This window comes from Tinamus guttatus, unplaced genomic scaffold (genome assembly GCF_059628265.1).
Source record: "Tinamus guttatus ecotype Peru unplaced genomic scaffold, ASM5962826v1 Tinamus_guttatus_pri_ptg000467l, whole genome shotgun sequence".
NCBI classification, from domain to species: domain Eukaryota; kingdom Metazoa; phylum Chordata; class Aves; order Tinamiformes; family Tinamidae; genus Tinamus; species Tinamus guttatus.
The window spans coordinates 501,928-527,181 of record NW_028289001.1 but is presented as its reverse complement, the minus strand read 5'-3'; the positions used below and the strand labels follow the sequence as shown (position 1 = coordinate 527,181).

Genomic DNA, 25,254 nt, shown 5'->3' with positions numbered 1-25,254 from the left:
AGAAAAAAAAAGAGAGGAAATATATACAGCACATTTTACAACACTGAATAAACCTGATAGCTTTATTATTTTAAAATAAGAATCATAATCAGTTTCCAGAAAACCCTTACCTTTTTGTTCCTTGTGATGGATTTGTACACTGTTGCCCTCTACTTAAACTTCCTGAAGAGTAATCGTGAACAATCAAAATGAATTACTTTCATATTCATATTGCAAGTCTTAAATGCATTCTACTAATTTTAACAAATTAGTGTTTGAATTTTATCTCATTAAGCTCCCAAGCTAGATGAGGAAAAAGCATTTTATGCTGCTACAGAAATACCTGTGCATGGCCTCTAATCTCTCTGAAGATTCTTAATTGTCACATCATCATAACCCCCATATTAACTCTTCACCAAAAAAAGAAGCTATTTGAGTAAATCAGCTAGTGGTTTGGCACATTACAAGTGCAGCTATTTGATTACGATACATTTTTGGTGAAGGAGGATTTAAAAGTTGGTTTAGTTTTACAGCCTTTTTGGTTTTGCCAACACAACACTTAATGGACCTTTTCTGTCAACTAGATGAAATAATCCAGAATAAAAACCATTTTCACTCATAGGAATTTCAGAGGGACCTTACACCTTTCCGAGTATGGTTTGGGGAGGGTAACAACCATGGGATTAGACAGAAATCATCAGTAATTCCTGCATCACCTTCACCACCTCATTCAGAAATCTCATTTATCATTGAAAAGAATTTGATATTTTAAAAGGTTTACTCTTACACAGAGCTTACTCAAATTAGTTTGTGACAACAATATTGGAGCCCTATAGAGTTCAAAGCATACTATAACCAAGTTATTTTTTATTACACAGATGAGTAATTTGAACAATCAAATAAATCTTAATCTGCATACTCACCAACTGTTTGAATTTTCCGTATCATAAGTCTTAGTATGGCAATCTTTTTTTTTCTGTCAGCTCCTGGATAATGCCTTTATTTAAACAGATATCCACATGCCTATTAAACAACATAAGACTAGTGGTTTTCTGTTCTAAATTACAAACTGGACAAACAAGAACATTATCTTCTTTGGGTTCAAAGAAACAGGATGAACTAGCTTCTTCTGTATTCTCAGTCTTTTCAAGATGGTCTGCATTGCCTAGAGGAGCTCTTTTAGGAAGACGACCATGTTTCATATGCACATTTCTAGTCATATCACTGAGCTGGCAAGGTTGTTTTTCTTCATGAGATTTATCAACTACTATCCGAGTGAATTTTTCTGTGCTATTGCTAGAATGAGTTGTCAGATGTACTTGCTGACTGGCATGTACCTGCTAACTGATCTGACTTTTTCGATATTCCTCAACATCGTTTTTACAGGATGAAAAAAAGCTAAGTGGATTTTCTTTTGAATTCACACTATTTGATATTCCTATATTATCATTAACAAGACGCCCAGCAAGGTATTCATCAATATGTCTGTTAAGCTCTTCCAAATCACTACTACTTTGCTCCTCAAAGCAAATGGGGCAGGTGAAGATCTTACACACAGTACAATTCTGTATGGCTGGGACTTTGTTCCTTCCACAAAACTTGTTGACAATTTCCCACCGTGAAGGAGCTGCTTATCTACTGTCTCATTTAGAAAAACATCCTCGCTGTTTTGTTGCCTTGAAGCTTGCTTTTTATCAAAAAAAACTCCCTCGGAAAGTTGCTCCTGATTTTTTGTGCAGTATTCTTGGTTGGATTTCCCTGGTTCAGTGCCCCCCCTGCTCCAGCAGGGACACCCAGAACACATGGCACAGGGTGGCATCCAGGCAGGTTTGGAAGATCTCCAGGGAAGGAGACTTCACAACCTCTCTGGGCAGCCTGTTCCAGGGCTCTGTCACCCTCACAGGAAAGTTGTTCTTCCTCACACGGAGGTGGAACTTCCTGTATTTCAACTTGCACCGACCCCCTCCATTACCCCTCGTCCTGTCACCTGCCACCACAGAGAAGAGCCTGGCCCCATCCTCCCTACAATCACCCCTCAGGTACTTGAACATGTTGATCAAGTCTCCTCTCAGCCTTCTCTTCTCCAGACTAAACAGGCCCAGCTCGCTTAGTCTTTCCTCATACAATAGATGCTCCAGTCCCTTAATCATCTTCGTGGCCCTATGCTGGACCCTCTCTAGAAACTCCACGTCCCTCTCGTCCTGGGGAGCCCAGAACTGCACACAATACTCCCAGTGCGGCCTCACCAGAGCTGCGCAGAGGGGCAGGATCACCTCCTTTGCCCTGCTGGCAACGCTCCTCCTGATGCAGGCCAGGAGCCCATTGGCCTTCTCGGCCATGAGGGTACATTGCTGCCTCATGGGTAACTTGTTGTCAGCCAGGACTTCCAAATTGCTCTCCGTGGAGCTGCTTTCCAGCAGGTCAACCCCTAGTCTGTACTGGTGTCTGGGGTTATTCCTGCACCTGTCCTAAAATGGAAAAGACTGGGACGGGAGCACATAAGAATCTTCAAGGACACAAAAAGGTTTTGCCAAAAGGAAGGAAATAAATTGTTCCTCAAATCAAATGGTGATTAACTTAATGGACTTAACTTGCAGCAAGGGTGCTCCAAGTCCAATACTAGTTAAGCAGATTTATCCTAACAGCAAAGGCACCAAAGCACTAGAATAGCTTATCTATAGGAGTTTCCAGGTTTCTCTAGAAATATTTTCTATGATCTTAGGACTACAAACAGTATTTTACAATGTAATCAGAAGAACAATAGTTAAAAATGGAATATATAAAGACATTAAACTAGTACATACCAAATATTCAAATCTTTATATTCACACTGTATATTATGACTTAAAGTCTATTTTGATGCATTAAGGGCATTAAAAGAAGCAGATAATGAGAAAACAGAATAGATAATTAGATAGAAGTAACTCCATATCATTCTGGAGGGGAAAAATGTCTGAACTAAATATGATAATCTAATTTAGTGAACTCACTGTACATGCAATTAGCTTTTTAACATAGGCATAAATATGGTGACATTATTTAACTAAAAACCTTTACAAGAGTTGGTATTTAGCAAGTTTAGCTATTAACATAATCTTTTAAATATTAAAAAGGTTTACCTTTCAGTGCTCATACTTATTCTTTCTCCATCCTTTTAAACAGAAAATATTTTATAAACTCACTTTACATAGAATTATTGGCTTTTTAGTAAACTCCAAGACAGCCAACGGTGTCTAAAGGTAACAGTAACCTTTCCCATAGTTGGGATGTTAAGCTTTTTCTACAAATCTTCTATATCAAGTTTAAGAGACCACAAGAAGGAAACCATATATCTTCATGAACCTTAACCTACTACAGATGAAGCAGAATCATAAAATAATCACATGACACTAAAAAAAAATATACAGTTTATAAAATTAGTCAGCCTTCTCCATTATTATCTGCTGAGTTAAAAACAAAACCTAATTCCTATAGTTTGCACTTTACCTTGATAAAAACCCTATTCATACTATGAATGTTTTGGATTCTCTTCTGGAGGATTAATTTGCTTTCTTTCTTAGATTATCACCCTTTTTAAAGAGGATTTTTTTTAATCTTTTTTTTTCCTCTTTTTTTTTTCCCTTCATTCTTTTCACTGAGCATCCTTAAGACTTAAGGAAAAAGTACTTGAAGAAAATCCTCTAGGGAACTCTCTTATAAAAGGAGTTTCTAACACTTTTTAATACTCCTTTATAAAAGGAGTTCCCTAGAGGATTTTCTTTTAAAGTCATTTTTCTGTGTATAAGCACAAGAAATAAAAAATTTGTCAGGCTCACATTTCCCTAAAAGAAGCTCGTCAAAGACAATGACCATAAGATGAAACATTTACTGATCAATCAGATGTTGATATGTTACAAGCTTACTTTCTCCACCTTAAAAATCATTGAAATCAAGTTGGTGCAAATAAAAATGATTTTTTTAGACAATACAATTAAAAATATTTTTCCCTTCATCTTTTGAAAAGCTCCTATTATTTTTTTAAACATAGTATGAGAGTTCACCAATATGTGAGGGATATAAAAGTATTCAGTTCTAAATAAAGTTATTTGTTATTTAATATGTACATAAACATGAAGGGAAACAAAGAACTGAAGTCACATATTTGACTTATTTCCAATAGAAGTATAACATAGAAGCATGAAGAAGATCAGACACCAATGTGAATGTTACAATCATGTAATATTAAAGAGGAACAGAGATTGTTCTTTGGATCTCTGCTTAGGGTTGTTCCAAATGGGCTCGGGATTCAGCATTAATCACACCAAAACGAGGCGGCTACAACATCAAGCCTTTATTCAGGTGAAAACACATAAACAGAGAAGCAAACTACGGATAGTTACTCACAAGGTAATACTTGCTGGCAGTATACTGAGACTGAACATCCTCTTGAGTTGGCAGATTAGAGGGTTGCTGACAGGCTCCTAACTCGGTGGGCTTCCCCACAGAGACAACGTAGGCCTCAGTGTTAGGAGTCTTGCCCCCCTATCTCCGCATTGTCTCTTTATGCCCGGTGCCTCCTGCCATGTAGGGCCAGCACATGCCAGCAGGCAGGCCAGGGGGCGGACAAACTCCACCTTCAGTCACATAATCTTCCCTCCTGGATGCACAGGTGCGCATACCAGTAGGGGGTCCCAGCCCTCAGTCTGAGGGTCCCACCTTCCTCATCTTCTTCCTCCCTCTCGGGTGTTTGACCTCCAAAGCTAGTTTAGAGGATATCTGTGGTTAAGTTGGCTACAAGCCCGGTCGAGCAGCTGCCTTCAACTGCTTTTGGAGGAGGTCGGCTGTGAACCTGGCTGAGCAGCCGCCTCTGTGCTCCTTATCGCTCAGCCCAGGCGGGCAAACACCACCTGTCTCAAGGTCTGTGTTCCGCTTCCCACAGGAGATTTTTATGGCTCTACAGATCATAAAAATTTCCACCTCCTATACAAGGGTAAATAACATTTCTCAATAGTTATTTTAGTAATTATGAGTTTATCCTAATTTCTTAATATAGACTCAGGCACAATTCTCCAACAGACTTTTATGGATTTTCTATATTATATATGGCTGCTCCACATAGCTAAATATTTACAAGCATAATTTTTTATCACTCCTGTAAGTGTACCAACAACACAGGCATAGTCACAAAACTATTAAAAAATAAATCCTTACTGAAGCAAATTTGCAATTTTTTGGATGTGAGTATAAAATGCATTTTAAAATGCATAGTATGCAACCCACAAGAAAGCATTTAGCACACTGTAAATGATGCCTTAAAAAAAACAAAATAAAAACCTACTTTTCCAAATGTGTTGAGCCCAAACCAAGTGAGATACCCAAGAAATTATGCAAAGATACTTCTGAAAAGAGACAGCAGCGCCCTCTGCTGGTAAAGTTCTGAGCAAGTCACAATTCCAAGGGCTTTTAGCATCTTCTCTGTTACTTTTCCTATACCTGGCACCTGAAAAAGAGTAATCATCAATAAGCTGGCAACTTCCTGTTTATAGATTCAATATCTATACAACTGACATCAATCATCACTGGGCAGATTACTTAGGAAAAAAAAGTACATTTCTTCAGTAAAAAAAATCTTGCTTTTAGAGCATTAAAACAAAAACAAAACAAACCCACAAACACCAACACACATCACCACAATTGCATAGTAGTAAATATCATGGTATCTCTTACCTTCCGATTGGGTAAATCTTTCACAAAGTCTAACACAACTCGTCTCTCAGGTATAATCCTGTACTGTCGATTAGGTTTATTATAATCACTGCACATTTTTGCTAACATTGTATTTGGGGCTATTCCTTAAAAACAAACAACCAATAAACACACTTTATTTGAGATACAAGACAACCTTTAATTTCAGTTGTCCAAGATCTAAAAATGTTTGAATAACTTGCACAACGTTTGGCAAAGACTAAATATAAAGAGAGAAGAGATAACAAATCTAGTTGTCATCAATTATAATTCTGTAGAAATGTTTATAATAAACATGCAAGTATATAAATATATATGGCAGCTTATACACAATTCACGTACCAGGTGAACTGTACCAACTATTTTGAGATACTCAGGGTAGCACAACACTAATCACTCATGGGAGATAAATAGTGTGTGTTTAAAAATAAAATCCATTATATGACAACAATTTTATGATGGCAATAATTATAGTAAGAGAAAAGGGAATGTTTATAACACTTCTTATAAATTCTAATCTAATAAAAACATTTCCTAATCACAGTTCATGAAAAGAACTCAATTAATTTTGACAAATTGTACCAAACCAAATTCTTCTGTGGACTACCACTATTATGCAGTTATTTAGCATTAAAAAATATGTTTATCACTGATGCTGTTTGATGGGGAGGGGAGCTTTGCTTTTTTCCATCAAAAGAAGTTCTTAATAGTAAACTCTGGAAATGGTTAGCAACAGACAAATAGAATTATTCTGCTCTACAGAAAAAGTGATCTAACCTTGGATGTGCTTAATAAATTATTGCTGTAATTTATTAGTCAAGATGGTAGAAATAATTCTATTTGTTACTGCTTAGTAGTAATTTTCAGCCTTCTGTTTTTCATTCTTGACATAAAATCTCTGATGCACTTATGAGAGATACATCTGTTTTCTAAACAATAACTCATCTTTAGGAAGACAAAACTTCTGCAGAATAAATTTTTTATTTGGCTATCATCCATGATATATCTGGGGTCTTATCTTGCCTCCTTCTATTAGCTGTTTTCTTTACCTCTGCTTATACTTGACATTCTCCTGACTACTACTTGGCTGCCCATTTGCCCACACCTGCTTCATGAAGCTCAGTACTCCTCGCTGACTCAGTGACCTCCATCGGAGTCACAAGGACAGTATCTAAACTCAATGGCTAGGAACTTATTCTTTTCTAAGGGCCTAATACAGATATAATCAGAACAGTAAGCTGCACAAAGTTCAAAGATCTAAGACTTGAAATATAAAGGTGTCCCTGCTGGAGCAGGGGGATTGGACTAGATCATCTCTAGAGGTCACTTCCAGCCTCAAGTATTCTGTTATTCTATGATAAATATTAAAAAGCTGGCAAGCAGTTTAATTTAAACACTTCCTTCTTAAAGAATTATCATTTTAATGGAATTTAATATTACCCTAATCAAGAAACAGTGTAGAAAAGCATTACTTAACTGCATAGACGTGCTATTCAAACCAACAGCAGACAGCAAGAGATTTCTCCATGACAATAAGATGACAAAAACAATCTATATGAGGCACTAAAACAAGTATTATCAGTGTTAAAATTAGCACCTGAACACCTTGGTCATTCTTCCATGCTACTTCTATTTCATAAATAAAAGCAGTTAAATCATTCTTTTTGCTCATAAGTCATTGCAAAAATGAAAAAAGTTTTATACAAAATATATATATACACACACACACATTTATGCAAAAATTGATTCCTGTAAGATTTCTTGAGATACCTGCAAGTCAGTCTTTACAGACACACAACCAAGGCACACTCTGCAGCACAAGAACGTTGTGGCAATGCTGCTTTCTTGTACTTGTAACACACACTGACATTTCTGTGTGGAAAATGCATGGAACTATAAAGCGTTATCATTCATGCCTGAGTACCTGCACTAGCAGTCTCATTTTCTGTTCAATCCTAAAGTGAATTTCCTTCACCACTTCCTGTGCAGAAGTTCCAAAGACAACTGAATTTGCTGCTGACAGACCTCTTTGTTCACAGTGGTCACTTGCCAGAGAAGTGGCATCTTCTAAGAGTAGCGGTGAAGAGGAGAGCATGTCTTTGAATTGAATTGAATTTGGCAGAGATATTTATATTCTGTTTATCTATATATTAAAGGAATTCACAATTAATCCATCTATATACAATGCATAATTTATTGACTGCTTTCTGCAGCAACTGAAAAGACTTTTTCAGTTGGAATTAAAAAGTATATAATTATTTACCTAAATAAAATGCATTGCTCTTAAGAAAATAGAGTCATAACAGTTTTGTTCTTACTGTAATTTGAGTTTGAATTTAGATCTAGAGAAAACATAAAGGTTTAAACCCTGTTGCTGTAACAGGAAAAGAATGTCATGGTTTTGGCATCATTTTTGTTTCATATAAGGGTGTGTGGAAAAATCTCGCTGTCAAGAACTGAATGTCCAAAAAGGAGACAGAAGAGTCCTAAAACTTTATTCAAATAAAGGGAGAGTCCACCAGGCATATCCCGGTGGGGTCTCTCCAAGTGCTGGAGGACGCAGCCCCCTTTTATCCTAATTTCCCGACCGAGGGACACCCTCTCCTTTTCCCCATTGGCCAAGGCACTCAGCAGTTACAGCCTTCCTGGCCCGCCTACACCCAACTCCTGCCTCCCTCCATCTGTTCTCACCTGAGCTCACCAACTCCTTTGTCCCCCTTGCTGAAGGATGTGGGGGAATTCCCTTATTTCCCTCCTTTGTAAAGGCCCCCACCTCTTGGCAGATGCTCTTTTGTCCCACTCGCTCATGGCTCCGCTCAGTCTCCCCTCCCTTTGTCCTGCTCTTCAGCCAGACTGTGGGGGAATCCCCTTATTGGTGAACACACAAACTTGAGCAGCCCGCTCAAGCCCTCCTTTTTTTTTTTTTTTGACAATATTTGATTTTACAAACCTCTACACCCATAGTGGACTCTGCATAGGTTATTAACTAACCACCTGCGTTCGATAGGTCTAGTACCCATGGGTAGCCTTCATATCCTCCTGGACTCCCACACACCCAGCATTTATTCTCCGGACCCACTCCCAGCCAGCGGTACAGATCTACAGAGAGTTAGCCGGGGCTTTCCATCCTCTTCCTTCAACCGAGAAGTCCAGGTTTCTGGAGTCTTGGAAATCTTAACTCTGGTATGATGAGTCCATCCATGCTCAGCTGTCTTGACTGATGTTTCTGTGGTTAGTAATACCTGATAAGGTCCACGCCACTTTGCTAGCAGTGGTGCTTCGTTCCATTCTCTGATCAAGACCCAATCCCCTGGTTGGATATCATGGACTGCAAAATCCAAGGGGAGGGTCTGTGCGAGCTGGGCTTCCTGTCGGAGAGACTTCACAAGTATTCTGGCCACATATTGCTTTAAATATATATCACTTATCTCCACCTCCCTGCCAGGTTGGGTGTTAGCATAGGGAATCCCAAACATTATTGCAAAGGGGGACAGTTAAATGTCTCCCCTAGGTTTTGCTCTTATTCTTGTCCACAGCATCTTAGTTTCTAACACCAATTTCAAAAGATGCTTTTTAATGTTCCCATTCATCCTTTCCACTCTACCAGAGCTCTGGGGATGCCAAGGGGTATGCAAGTCCCATTGAATCCCCAGGGCAGTCATGACACCTTGAAGGACCTTTCCTGTAAAATGAATGCCTCTGTCTGAATCTATTGCCTCTATCAACCCATATCTTGGAATTATTTGTTCTAAGAATACCTTAATTATGGATCCGGTTGCTGCTGAGGCAGTTGGAAATGCCTCAAGCCATCCCGTCAACTGACATACTATTACCAGAAGATACTTAAGCCTCCCTATATGGTGCATCTCAGTAAAGTCTACTTGACATCACTGGAATGGGCGCACAGCCCAGGGTCGTCCTCCCCTTGCAACTTCTCTTGCGGCTCAGCTGTTTGCCCCACAGCCCTCAGTAGCCCGTTCTCACCAGAACAAAAAGACCAAGGGCAGCGTAGGTTTTGAGGAAGGCTTCTGCCAGTCCTCTAGAGCCCCAATGGCCTCCTCCTTTCCTCTGCCCCACTACTTTTAATTATCTCTAATTCTTCTGGCATAAAAGACATCTTTTCTGGCAATGGCTGGACTACCGGGAGGAGAGGGAGGAGCTTACAGCCTACCACCTCCTCCGAGTATCCTGTCCAATGTCCCCTGACATGAATTACCGAGACCTTCTTGGGGAAGTTCACCACCTCCAGCAGGCAGGTAATCAGATCCTTATGTACCAATGTCTCCTCGGCAAGTTAATAAACCTCTTTCTTCCCACAGCTTTCCAAACATATGTACCACCTCATATGCATATTTAGAATCTGTAAAGATATTCATTACCTTGCCTTGGTATAATTCACAGGCTTTTATTAGAGAATACAATCCTGTGGTTTGGGCTGACCAGGTAGATGGCAGCTTTCCTCCCTCCAGCAGCTCCCTCCCCTTTAATGATAGCATATCCTGTGGCCCATTTCCCCTTTAGTTTTGAAGATCCATCAATAAACACATTGTCCCCATCTGGCCAAAGGATGCCTCTCAAATCTTCCCTAGCCTGAGTATGGAGATCTGCCACACTCGATGCTTCTCCCTTGGGGCCAGTCAGGCAAAAAGCTGGGTTAAACCCTCCATCGCTTCTTAATTTTAAATCTTGTCATCCATTCAGAAGCCCCTTCAGGTAGCAACGCCCCAACCAGGTATGGAACCTTGATAACATGGGATCCCCCTGTGGTCAGTTTTCGGACCTCAGTTACCATTAGGGCCGTAGCTGCACAATTCTGCAGACAATAAGGCCACCCCTTAGCCACTGGGTCTAACATTCTATAAAAATAAGCTACTGGTCTTCACATGCCCCCGTGCTTTTGCACAAAAATTTCCTTGGCGTGGCCCTGTTTGACATCCACATATAATTCAAATTCTTTCTCTGGGTCCGGAAGAGCTAAAGCCGAAGACTTGATCAAATTATCTTTTAATTTTGTAAAGCTCTGTTCTTCTCGTGTCCATACCGCAACACTGGGGCTGTTTTGGGTTAAACCTCCAACCAAAATATGCCCCAAATATATATATATACTTTTTTCCAGACACCCTGAGCCCTTTTTGGGCCAAGAAACTGAGTAACTTCACAGCGGTTTCCTTCACCACCCTCTGTTGTTCCCCTGATAGGGGCAAGTCATCCATGTACTGCAATAACCTGGCTTCTGGGGGTGGGATAAATTCCTTCAGTATTTTCTGCAAGGCTTGTCCAAATAGGACCGGTGCCTTGGTGTATCCTTGTGGGAGGACTGTCCATGTCAATTATTGTTTTATCATTTTTCCTCCCTTCTCTGAAATAGGATACTGCTTTTAGAGACTACCTGGCCTGGTTGCTTTAAAGCAATTTGAAGAGATTCCATGTCTAATTTTCCATATTTTCCTGGAACTGCCCACACTTCTGAGTTCACTTCAGCCTAGCTTTATCACACACTTTGCACAAAGTTACAGTAGTGCTAACTTCTTTATCATCCCTCACAATATCAATTGACATTCCCAATCTAGCCATCAACTCCAACCCCTCAGCAGATTGCAATCACAATTTGGGACAAAAAGAAAATCATGCATCTCAAATTTACTACCCACATCCACTAATAGGGCTGGATAAGACACACTTGCTTGTCTTTTCCACTTACCCCTTGGATAACCAAGGAGCCTTTTGACAATTGCCCTCCTTTTGGCATAAAGTTCAAAATGGATCAAGAGGCCCCTGTGTCTATCCAGAAACACACTTCCTCTCGGTTTGGAACCACCCTACGTGTTATCAAGGGCTCCCGCATAGTGGGTCCCTGCTATAATGGAAGCCCCCGACACCCCTAACAATCCATTTAAAACTCAATTGGTGAATTTCCTTTTCCTGAGAATCTACTGGCATCCGTGGGCATTCCCTCCTCCAATGTCCTTCCTCTCCTGAAGGCAGGCTAAACTGCATTTTGGCCTGCCTGTGTGTGCTCGTCCTCCCATAATTGAAAAGCTTTTTGCAAGATTATCCTCTTTGCCTGGGATCCAAAAAGGATTCCTAAAAGAAAATCCCAAACCTTCCAAGTGTAATCTGCACTTCTTAGATATCCATCTATCTTTTCCCCCACCCCTATAGGATCATATAAATAAGGGGACAGTTCCTTTAATCGCCTTATATCTTGTGTGATCAGGGGCACAAGCACAATCACAAATCCAAATTGTGCCCCCCCCCATCCTGGCCTTGCAGTGGAACCTGGTACAGAGGCATTTGGCTTTGGGGGCTTTTGGCACCTTGTACTACTGGCTTCCTTTTCTTGTTTTGAAAGGGACAAAACGTCCCATTCCTCCTCTTCACTGTCACTAGAAGCAGGAGGTAGAGAGGGGACAGGAGCTGTGGTTCCTGATGGATTTTGATGATAAGATGGGAAAAGTCACTGGAGGACATCCGACATCTCCCTATCTGTTCTCTTTTCCCCTTCTTCAGATTCCTGCTTCCCTTTTTCTCCTCTCTCTTTTGTTACATAGATTCCTCTAGATGTTGCCCTTAACCATATTGACACACATTCTTTCTCGATGAGACCCTTCTCGGTATCACCGAGATACAGGCACAAACCTGACAAAGACTAGGATCGTGGTCTGACCCTACAGGGGGCCACCTAAATCCCCCTGGTAACTTATATTCTGGCCAAATAAAACAACAATATTTTATCATTAGTTCCTTGGTTATTTTGGGGGGAATGCACAGGTTATCCCAAACCCTCAACAGTCTCCCCAAGGAACTATATGGGGATAAGCTAAGGTAGTCATTCCTTTTCCCAGCATCCTCTTTTGGCTTCCCTTTGCTGCCCTCCCTGGGCATCCATGTCGGGGTCGTCACCCCTTTTGTTCCCCACTGTCCCACAGTACTCACCAGTGAGATTTCAGTGATCCTTTCCGTCAGACCTGGTCCTTTCCGTCGGACTTACCACTACCCGGAGGTCCTTTCCATTGGACCTAGTCCTCTCCATCGGATTTAGTAGTCCTTTCTGTCAGACTACTTGAGGACCCCCGGGTCCTACCTATGGATCCCCGTGATCCATTGCTCCTAGAGGTCCTTTCCGTCGGACTACTTGAGGACCCCCTCCCGGTCCTACCTGGGGATCCCCCGATCCGCTTCTTGTCTGTCTCCGGACAGTCTCGGGAACCCAATCAGTCGTCCGGTGCCGGCCGCCGTTGAAGGGAGTCGATCACCAAAAGCTTTGGTGAGGCGCGCCGTCGACCTTGATCGCTGTCTGCCATTCCCAGATGGCGGACGGATCCCGGACGAGCCCCCATTTGTGCTGAAAATCTTGCTGTCAAGAACTGAAGGTGTAGTTGGACTACCCTTAAGCCAAGGTTAAGCTGTATGTATTTCAGTAAGCTTATTCTTTAAGATCTGTAGTAACCTATTCTGATTTTCAAAGCCTTGAGGCAAATTGAAAGTTTATTTTGTCACCTTGATTTTGTAATCTTTGTTCAGGAAAGACTTCCATTCTGTAAAGCATACATATTCCCTGGAGGTTCCCAAGTCCATGGAGCAGGATTTCAGAGGCATTCTGTTCCCACAGTTCCTTGCAGGGTCCTGGGTGTCTGCACTTAGCATCCTGGCTCTTAGGTCTTTGGGGAGTGTTTCTCCCTCCCTGTTCAGCTGGCATAGTTTGCAAATATTTAATGTTGTGCAGAAAATCTCGCTGTCAAGAACTGAATGTCCAAAAAGGAGACAGAAGAGTCCTAAAACTTTATTCGAATAAAGGGAGAGTCCACCAGGCATATCCCGGTGGGGTCTCTCAAATTGCTGGGGGACGCAGCCCCCCTTTTATCCTAATTTCCCGACCGAGGGATGCCCTCTCCTTTGCCCCATTGGCCAAGGCACTCAGCAGTTACAGCCTTCCTGGCCCGCCTACACCCAACTCCTGCCTCCCTCCATCTGTTCTCACCTGAGCTCACCAACTCCTTTGTCCCCCTTGCTGAAGAATGTGGGGGAATTGCCCTATTTCCCTCCTTTGTAAAGGCCCCCACCTCTTGGCAGATGCTCTTTTGTCCCATTCGGCTCATGGCTCCGCTCAGTCTCCCCTCCCTTTGTCCTGCTCTTCAGCCAGACTGTGGGGGAATCCCCTTATTGGTGAACACACAAACTTGAGCAGTCCACTCAAGAGTAACGCTCCCTTTTTTGTGCAAATAGAAATCCTTTGCAGAAAGTTTTTTTTTCCTATGTTCCCCAAGCAAATTCAGGTTCTAGAAAAACTGATTCTAGAAGCTTCCCAACCTGGACGGCTTATTTGTGCCTGCAGTCATGGCAGAAACTCTAAAACCAGCAAGCTCCTATCTGACTGTACACACACTTTACTATTATAGGTTCCCATTCTGACTGTTTACTTGTTCCAAAAGAACACAGACTTAAAAAAGATATCAGGAAGAAAGAAGCATGTGACTACACATCAGTGACACTTAGTTTGTAAAGACAATGTCGGTTTCTTTTTGTTCTACTAAGTCTTTTCAGTACAGTGTACTCTTGATTACCCTCTTGGCTATTTCAAAGGCTATTTCAATCATTTTTGAATACTTAGAATATAAATGTTTTGGTTTGTGCACCAAACATTAGCACCATTCCTCCTTTTTTATTATTCCCAACTGTGCATACAGCTGTTGGTGTGGTTTCAACTACATCTTCTGGAGCCAAATAAAATGCTGTCATATTTTAACCACTACTGCTTAAAATTCTTGAAAAGCTCACTTTCCTTATGCATTTTTAATCTTGTAAAACAGTTATATTAATGGAGCTTATATGCACTGTCTTTGCAGGATAATTTCTCATGGTTCTGCTATACAGGACTTACTGTACTACTAAGAAAACACCCTTTAAAAAATTAATAGCCTTTAGAACAAAATATTTACTTATTCTACCCCTTTTCAAGTCACGGGGTTATTACTACTTACTTGCACAATTAACACTTTGACTTGTAAAGGCAAAATACATATTTAAAAAAAAACTTTTGTTTGGGATTAACAAATCTAGCACCATTTATCTCAATTTAAGAACATTCCCCCAACTCTGATTCATCAGCAGGACCACTTTTATGCATGGGTGAGTAATAACAAAAGTTAATACATAATCTATATGAAACAAAGGCTGAGAACACATGGTAGTACAAATTATTCAAAGACTTATATTTAAGTTCTTGTACTTTTAAATTGGTGCAGTTTATTTGATGTGCACATTATGTACATGAGAACAGTCTTTAGCTTACCATTTTCTGTAGTGCTTTCTGTGTTGAAGTACCACCTTCTCTCATCTTCAGGCCAGTTCAGTCTTTCCTCCAAGTACTCTGTTATGTTCAGATAGGCTTCATCCAGGCCCATAGGCATAAAGTTGGGATCATATTCAGACAGTATTTCTCTAACCTTGATAAACGTATAGTGCATGTTTAAAGCCATTTTGCTGTTACAGCAGATCATAACATACAACTTTCAGGTGAACAAATGTGCTGTGATGCCTCAAGATGACTAAGGCATTTATAGAATAAGTAATTTATTGTCAATCAAAATGTATAGCATTGATTCTCACAAGTAGCAAGACATCAGTAATAAGTTAAACAAGGGTTTTGAGCAACAACTTTTACTGTAGAGGTCTTCAAGATCTGTATATAAAGACCCCGCAGACACTAGGTTCAGAAATCTGCAGTAATCTCATGAACAAAACACTGGGGATCAGGGAACTCATCAGAACTCTGGAATGAGCACATGATCTAATAGGGCTTTTTTTCTTGCACTGTGCATCAAAAAAACTAGAGTTTTAGTTTCATTGAAACTAAACTAATAACCAACGGTTGGGGACAGTTAACAGCAATGTTTAGGACCACAGGCAAAGCTTATCAGAAATTCTTTAAAGACAGATGCATCCTCTGAAAAGGCAATATCTTAAAACAAGTGGCCACGTTCAGTCACATGTACTTCATCTTTCTGAAACCGATTAAAGATTGGATTCACGACATAACTTTCAATGACAAAATGAAACATGTTGAAATACTTTCAATCCAAATCCCAAGAGAAAAGTATAAATATAAAACTAATCTGCACCTTTAACAGTTTTCCTCTTATCCTCCTCGTATCTCATAATCTGAGATCCCTAATGAGTTCAAAACCACTCTGAAGCACTTCTGTATATTTACTTAAAATAGAAGTAAGATTGATTTTGCTTCTAATTAAACCAAGTTCAACCACATTCAACCAAAAATTAATAATGAGCTTATTTTTATCTATGTGTCTGAAGTTCAGACTTTAAAAAGAGATTTTGGCATAATTTTACTCAAGTCATGCATGAGTTTGATTTAAGATCAACAAAATATACAGTCTTTATATATATGTGTAAGCGTGTACACACACTGGGATCTTTAAGAAATACTTAAAGTATTTTTCCTGGTGCTAAATAAAATCCCTTCTTCCCTTGAAGCAAGGTGTAATTTCTTTCTTCCCTTCATTTTGAACTCACTAATGTATCTTGCTTCTCTTTCCAGTAATTAGCACTGAAAAGAAATTATTTCATGCAAAGCATAATAATATCTTCAAGTTTCAAATGTAGTTACAGCTTCCTAATAGTCAGATTATGCTCCATGGTTTTGAAGAGGAGTATAATAGGGGTCAATTAGTATTAACAGTTCATTATATAGTTTCGAAAATCTCTTATCAGCATCACTACTGGCTTCATTAAATTTGCAGTATGGATGAGTGTAATGCTTTTTCACCTCCTTGCCAAAAAACACAATGTTCTATTTAAATTATCTTCAAAGCCACATCACTGAAGAGTTTAACACTTAAAATACCGCTTCTCATGTTATTCAAAAAAAAATGACATATTCATAAAGTTTACAACAAAGTCTATCGACTTTTGGTTAGAGTGTACTTCTTTCAGACTTACCTCTTTAATCACTTTGCCATATTTTGCCAAGTTTAATGGCACTATAGTTAGATGAGGGCATAGCTTCTTAGCAATAAACCCAGGCATGGCTACACGCACACCAAATCTCCTAGCATGGTAATTTGAGGTGGACTTAGGAGAGAAGAAATAGGCTTAGTGTTTAACAATCAAGTTATAACCACAAAGCTCCACACAGAAGGGACTCACGAAGCTGATGTGCAAGTTAACTGCTGCATATTAACTGATGAAGCTAATATGTAAGTTCAGCATCCCCCTTCTCAGTCTGTCTCAACTTTTAAACTTTTATCACTATGTTTCACTGTAAAATATACAAACTTATATAGCCCAAGAATAGATGTTTCCTCCCATACACTCAATAAAAATTCTCTTCATAACAATATCATGATGTTATGTTATTTTACGTTTTATTACTCTTCAGATCCATGTAATCGATTTCTGTACTAGCTTGACACTTGGCCTTACCAACATACTCATTGATCGCACTGCTATAGGTTTCTCCTTCAGCTCTGGATTGTCTCGCATTTCTACAGCTGCATAGAAGGTGTCCATGTCAATGTGCATGATCGTACAGCTGAGGTTACGGCTCTGCTCCAGCTCCATCACAAGCTTGTCCACCTGAACAGCGTATATAATCAATAATTAAAAACCTATTAAACTAGCAGAACTGCATTACTTTAGATAGTCCTAAAAATGCCAAAGCATCTGGCACTTATAAAAAAAAAGTTTCTGATGCAACTCAGTGGAACTCAATTATGAACAAGGCATGAACTAGGAGTTTCATTAGGAAGCATGACTGTGTTAATTACCAGGCAATTTTAAAGTTTTTTTTAATTTACTGATTTAAGACAAGTATGTGGTCTTACTAACTCCTATTTAGGCAGCAAAAGGCTATTGCTATTGGAAAACAATATATATATATATATGTGAGCTTCAGGCACCATAGAGTTCAGGAAACACAAGTAATGAAATAGAATTGAAGGTTCCTTTTGCTTGCAAGTACAAGGACTCTCACACACACGACCTCAAAGTAACTGTGCAGAAGCGTCTCTGGCTTGATTGCACTGAGTCCTGAAAAGGAAAATTATCCATGCAATTTGTACAGTTACTGCTACTCTTTGAGATGAAGATATTTGAACAAAAAAAAAGGTGTCCATGAGTGTTGCACCTGAGAAATGATATGTTAACCTTTTTTTTTTTTTTTTTTCTGTTTTGCTCCAAGTTCTTTTGAGGATTGAAGACTGAATGGACCCTCAAATTAGCCTATTTCATCAAGTAGAACAAAGTAGTCCCCTGAGGTTACAGGGCAGGGCAAAATGGTTTAAACAAATTTAGGGCACAAGGGGAAAGTATTGCAGACAAGCCATTAAAACCAAAGAAATAGTGGAGGAGTTGCATGATTCAATATACAGAAGGGAAAAAAAAGGCAGATTGTTACATTTAAATCCTTCTGGACTAAGCTTATTTTTATTATACTATTAATGCAGTAAAGGTTAACCCTATCATCCATAGGAGGATATCTTCATGTTCTTTTTAAAAGCATTATATTTTACAAGTCACTTGCAAGTCATTTTACAAGCCAAAATACAGCCAGACTTACTCTACAACTTCCTAGTAATATGAAGAAAGTTATGGCTTCTTAGAAGCAAGTCGGCTGAAAAGTCTTATTGTTGAGATATTTCATTTTGCTTGTAGCTATTTTTAGATCATCTAAAGAGTAATCTGACATTGTTTCTTATCCCATGATGTAAAAATGTACTCGTTTAAATCTTGATTTGCATTTTTTTTAATCTATTAGGGAAATGGCAGCTTTAAAAAGATTTACAAGTACCTTCTAATAGCCAATATTGACAAAACCAATAGTGGTAAGCATCCTTCTGCAAAGTGGGCTTTTTAAGGAAAATGGTAAAAATATTGACACACATTTTAGGTTTCATAAAACACCAAAGATATGTTGGCATATACACACTTCAGAAAGAGAGCATTATGCTGCAGATTCTGTTTTATGTTATTGTTTCCAACATGCAACCAGTATGTTGCCCATCAAATCCAGTAGTAGCATGAGGTTTTTGGGTGGTTCTATTTACATTACAGCACTTGCATTATCTGCCAGTTTAAGCAGCCATAACTCTGCCTCTAACAATTACAGACAAGGAGGACTTGATATGCAGATAAGAACTTGAAGTGTTATTGGAAATAGACATATGTATACATTTTTACTTCCAGAATCTCTCTCACTTACAGACTTGGAAAAGAACAAATTCTCTAATGGTGCTTGAGAAGGTAGCACTGAAAGAAGAGTTAAAGAATTTGATAGACAGGAAAAATAAGAAAGATAAGATCACAAATAGCTGAACCTGTAAGAAACCTAGAAAAACTGATTAAACAATATAAAATCACATAGTTAAAGGACAAACCAGATTTCAAATATTAAGGGAGGAGATAATAGCCTGGGGAAGACGATCCAAAGAGTGCGTGACAAGAAGAGAGATGTTCAAGATCCTAGATGGCAAGAGAGAAAGACCAGCTGGGCCAGTAGATGGGGGACTTCATTTAAGTCCCCTGGGGTAAAGACAAGGACCTAAGGACAAGGACCGCTTTGGAAAGATTGATAGTAACCTGGGTGTGCGTGACAAAGAGCAAAAGATTTAGGATACAGTAGACTGAAAGGAAGGAAGGGAAGGAGCAATAGGGTCAGAATTTGGGATAAAGACATAAGGGCAGCATAAAAATCAAAGATCAGAGTATACCTGCTTACAAGCAGTGGAATCAAGTGCATGTTTTCCAAATATTTTATAGTATTGTATAAACAAAACTCCTTCAAGAACCATCTTAAGAAAACAGTTTTAAATGTAAAAAAAAAATGTAACTGTAGAAGCATGTACCTACTAGAAAACATGGTGACTCTTCCAGACACTAGCAGGAATAAAAATTAAGTTCTGAGATTCCCAAAAAAGAATGAACACTGCAAAAAGTAAAAGTCTCATGAAAAAGACATAGAAGGAGGTAGAGAGGAGCGAGTGATCTACCACAGCATTTCAGTTGGGTAAGTAGCATGCTTATAAAACCTAAACTGAAAGAGGAGCTTTTGGAGCCCAACTGGTACACTCCAGTTACTAACAAGGTTTCTATCCAGAGGACCAAACTAAAGCTAATCCAAAGAAAAACCTCTTAAAGCATATGTAGGACAGACTTCAGACCCTCAGCTCCAAGTCTTCTACAAATCTGCTCTTACTGCACACTGACCCATGAAGACATGGCCTTAACAAAAGGCTAGTTAGCCCTTTGACACAAAAAGGAGGGTCACAACATCAGAAACAAACGTTATTTGGGGTATTCACAATCTCAGTACATCTGTCAAAGGGAACATAAGATGGTAACACTATGGAGAAAAGATGACGTTAGGAGGATGTGACAGATGCAAAATATAACTAATATATTAGTTAGAACAGGGGAACTGTTTGGTCCGGTTTTCGAATTGACGGAGAGAGAGGCAAACACCATCGATATATTGTGCTTTTTAATGACAGGAGAAAGATAATAAGTATTACCAGCTAGCTGGGGTCCGGGCTTTCCCACGCAGGGGTCACACCACAGACCCCGACCACTTCGGTCGTCCCTCTTTTATACAGTTTTTACCCCAAAAATGTCCCCCCTCCTGTTCTCCTGTTCTGCTTTCATGTCAATGTTATCTATATTTTATTGCCGACTGGGACACCTCTAGATAAGCAACCCCTCCATGCAGACCATCCCGTCTTGCCATATATCAGGAGTCCTTGTAGATAGGCAACCCCTCCATGCAGAACATCCTGACTTGCCATATATCAGGAGTCCTTGCAGATAGGCAACCCCTCCATGCAGAGCCACCTGTCTTGCCAATTATCAAGAGTCCTTGCACTTTGAGACTAAGTATTGACTAGCTTATTAGTACACTCTACATTAACTATTTAATCCCTACAGAACTATTATATGAAAAGCTGGAAAGGCAAACATCTAGCCATCAAAATCAAAGTTCTGGGTGGAAAATATTTACTAGACTAAATAATTAAAAATACATATTCTCTTGAACAGGAATGAATTTGTAAAGCAACCTGAAAGAATGTCAACCCTTGGATTTTTATTTTCTAGTTCTGCTTGAGCCAACCTATACTCTACAGGAAAAACAATCAAAAAACCTAACTACTAATGGAATGAGAAAGACAGTCCTCAACAGAAAATATGAATGCCTGGCTACATGAGTAATGCTACTGTTAGGTCCGGTTTTCGAATCGACAGAGAAAGAGGCAAACACCATCGATATTTTGTGCTTTTAATAATAGGAGAAAGATAATAAGTATTACCAGCTAGCTGGGGTCCGGGCTTTCCCACGCAGGGGTCACACCACGGACCCCGACCACTTCGGTCATCCCTCTTTTATACAGTTTTTACCCCAAAAATGTTCCCCCTCCTGTTCTCCTGTTCTGCTTTCATGTCAATGTTATCTATATTTTATTGCCGACTGGGACACCTCTGGATAAGCAACCCCTCCATGCAGACCATCCCGTCTTGCCATATATCAGGAGTCCTTGTAGATAGGCAACCCCTCCATGCAGAACGTCCTGACCTGCCATATATCAGGAGTCCTTGCAGATAGGCAACCCCTCCATGTAGAGCCACCTGTCCAGCCATTTATCAAGAATTCCTGCACTTTGAGACTAAGTATTGACTAGCTTATTATTACACTCTATATTAACTATTTCGTCCCTACATTCCCCCCTTTTTCTTTTGCTAATATCAGAGAATCCTTTCTCTATCCTTCTGAGTTTTTCGCATGAACATTATATGCATAGAATTAACTCGATTTGTAGCTTTTTCCATTACCCCCATTACACATTTCCACATTATACAGATACACAGTAACAGTAATAACAGAATTACAAATATGCGCAATCCTTCTTTTATCAGTCCTGATATCCATCCAGGTAGTTCCCCAAACAACGACTTTAGCCATTCGTCTATCAGTCCTTCTTCCCGTGTTATCTTCTGAGTGTGTTCCTTGAGCCAGCGCAATTGTTGTTGAATGCATGTCGCAGGCTGTTCTGATCGAGCAGGAGTTGTTCCAGTACCTTGGTTGTCACATTTGCTTGCTTCTCACTCCAACAGGCTAACTTCGAAAGCTCCCTTAATGCATTTCCTGCTGCAGCTCCTGGCACAAAGATAGCTAAGGCGACCCGCGCGGTTACAGATATTAATTGTACATTATCATCACATTCCGGTGTTAAACCAAGGGAACGCTTTTGCCTTCTTTGTTCCTGCTTCATAGTTAACAACGGGGCTATCATTGCCAGTTGCCCTAAATAACACGGTCCCCCATAGGCATTCTTAGGTATTCCCTGCCACGCTCTATCCCCACAAATTAAAAACACTCCATCTGGCAAGGCCTTAGCGGTACCATTATTCCATAGTAAATCTGTACTCTTATGTATCTGTCCTGATGGATCCCCCCCATGTGCTCCTAAGGGTAATCCCGCAGGGAATCGTTGTTGTAACCCGTCGACTGTCCCATTTGTCCCACAGAATGTCCCGTTTGCATATATGGGACCGCTACCACCTGGGCTGTTTCTCGCTTAGTGGGGAAGGCCTCCATCCACCCCGAAAATGTGTCTACTAATACCAATAAATATCTATACCCATATTTACCTGGTTTTATTTCCGTAAAATCTACTTCCCAATGCCTTCCGGGTTCACCACCTCTTTTCCTTTATACCTTCATGTACCTTTCTGACCCCTGATGGTTTCATTTCCTGACACGCTTGACACCCTTCTATTATCTCTCTTAATGCTTTCTTCTGATCTTGGAATCTCAACCCGAACTTTTCTATTAACAGTCCCATTTTTCTTTCCCCCAAGTGTGTGGTACTATGTAACTGCTGAGCCATCCTCTGTCCCATCCGCTTGGGAATTAACATTCTTCCTCCTGTATCGTAATATCCTTCTCCAGCACTTTGTTCTTCAGTTCCGCTCTTTGAGCCGAAGTGCCGTCTGGTAAACGCTGGCTCCAAACTATTTCTCAGTTCTGATTTACCACTGCAGCTCCCGCCCTTCTTTTTCCTTGCTCGACCAAGCTACTTCCATCTGTAAACCATACTTTTCCTCCTTGCATAGGCTCATCCTTCACATCTTCCCGCACTGTCGTAGTCTCAGCTAACACCTCCTGACAATTATGCATAGGTGTTTCATACTCTGGGTTAGGTAGGAGAGTGGCTGGATTCAAAGTCATTGGGGACGTATACATAATTCTTCCTGAGTCAGCCTAGCATTTGTTATCCATCTTTCAGGCGGCTGTTTGAGTAATGCCTCTGCGTAATGAGGAGCCGTTACATACAGCTTTTGCCCAAACGTGAGTTTGTCTGCGCCCTTAACCATTAACGCCACGGCTGCAATAATTCTAAGACATAAGGGCCACCCTGCGGCAACTGGATGCCACTATCCTTTTCCAAGGGCCTTGATTCTGCGTTAACACTCCCTTGGCAACTCCCGCATTTTCACTCACATATCTGGGTCCGGGAGTGCAAGTGCAGGGGCCTCTAGCAGGGTTAATCTCAGTTCCTCAAAAGATTTTCTCATAGCTTCTGTCCACAGCCAGTCCGGTTTCTCTCGACTCGCCTCATACAGAGGTTTCGCTTTTTCTGCAAACCCAGGTATCCACAAACGGCAGTATCCCACCGTCCCCAAAAATCCTCGAACCTCTCTTGGAGATTTGGGTTCCTGAATCCGAAGAACAGTCTCTTTCATGGCATCAGTTAGCCATCTCCCACCATCTCGTATCTTATATCCCAGATATGTTACTTCCGGAGCTTATTTAATTCTTGCAACAACTTCCTCGTACCTTCCTCACAGTCCTCTTTCGTTCTTGCCGCTAGCAGCAGATCATCCACATACTGAAGCAATTTCACACTAGGATTCTGTCTCCTGAATTCACTCAGATCTTCCTGCAGTATTTCATTAAATAAAGTCGGTGAATTTTTGAACCCTTGTGGTAATCGGGTCCAAGTTAACTGACCCTTGTATCCGCTCTCGGGATCTTCCCATTCAAAAGTAAACATTTCCTGGCTCTGTTCCGTCAGGGGGATGGTAAAAAAAATGCATCCTTTAAGTCTAAAACCGTATACCATCCCATATCTGGTGGCATTGTACTTAACAGAGTATATGGATTCGGGACCGTAGGATGCACATCCTCCACTCTTTTGTTAACTTCTCTCAAATCTTGAACTGGCCTGAAATCTCCTCCGGGCTTCTTTACTGGCAGCAGAGGAGTATTCCATGGAGATTTGCATTTACGCAGAATGCCAGCTTTCAGTAACCTTTTAATATGCTTTGCTATTCCTTGTCGAGCTTCAGGGGTCATTGGGTACTGTTTAGCCCTAATCGGGTGAGCTCCTGGTTTCAATTCCACGACCAGAGGAATTTTCCTTTTAACTCTTCCTACTCCCGAATTCTCTGCCCACACTTCTGGGATTTCCCTCATCCATTTTTGAGTTTCTGGTCCAATTTCTTCCTTCCTCTCTTTATACAGTCTGTATTCGTCCTCTAATCTAGCGGTCAGGACCTGTATCGGTCGTCCTTCCCGGTCATTGATTTTTATCCCATCGCCCTCGAAATATATTCTTACCCCTAATTTAGTTAAGAGATCCCAGCCCATCAAGGGTACCGGACTCTCCGGTTTATACAAGAAAGAGTGCGTGATCTGTCTATTAGCTACATCTATTTTCTTTTCTGATGTCCACCGATACACCTTACTCCCATTTACCCCTTGTACTCGAGTTTTCCTTGTCGATAGTTTCCCCGCTGCTTTATTTATTACTGAGTATTCAGCCCCTGTGTCTACCAGAAATTTTACACTTTTCCCTTCCATTTCTAATTCTATCTAAGACTCGGGGAAGGGTTCCGAGTCCCGGCCCCTTCAGTCGCTATCTTCTTTTGCCACCAGTACGCCAGGTGACCCCCTTTCTCCTTTTTCCGAACACTCATTTTTCCAATGTCCTTTCTTTTTGCAAATTGCACATTGATCCCTTCCTAACCGTACCTCAACTCCTCTGGGGGGTGGTGGTCCCCTTCTTCGCCTCCCTGATTTTTCTCCTGCTTCAAAAAATATCCTAGCCACCTCCCTTTGATTTCTCCGATTTTCTTTTGCCTGATATCCCCGATCTTCCCTTCTCACTCTTTCCTGTTTTTCTTCTGGAGTCTCCCTGTTGTTATACACCTTTTCTGCTACCTTTAAAAGATCCTGTAAAGCTTGTTACCCCAATATATCAATCTTTTGTAATTTCCTTCTTATATCTGGTGCAGCTTGATTTACAAATGCCAAGATGACAGCTGCCCGATTCTCCTCCTTCATAGGATCTAAAGGAGTGAATTGTCTAAACGCCTCTAATATTCTCTCTAAGAAAGCGGCAGGGGTTTCTTCGGCTTCCTGCCTGACAGCAATTACTTTAGTTAAGTCACGCGCCGCCGCCTGCAACCCTGCCATCAACGTTTACCGGTATGTTCGGAGACGCTCCCTACCTTCGGGTTGCTCAAAATCCCACGGTGGTC

The 25,254-nt window shown here is 40.5% G+C and overlaps 1 pseudogene across 1 annotated transcript; it reads right to left on the bottom strand.

Moving 5' to 3' along the window:
• Positions 1 to 913: 913 nt before the first annotated feature.
• Positions 914 to 17,399, bottom strand: LOC104566715 (DNA polymerase kappa-like; annotated as a pseudogene). Its single transcript, XR_015913832.1, has 10 exons — positions 17,146 to 17,399; positions 16,663 to 16,794; positions 14,931 to 15,149; positions 12,863 to 13,092; positions 11,405 to 11,442; positions 7,628 to 7,800; positions 5,686 to 5,810; positions 5,297 to 5,458; positions 1,353 to 1,754; positions 914 to 1,301 (listed from the first exon to the last, which is right to left on the bottom strand). The product of XR_015913832.1 is annotated as a DNA polymerase kappa-like (transcript).
• Positions 17,400 to 25,254: the final 7,855 nt, after the last annotated feature.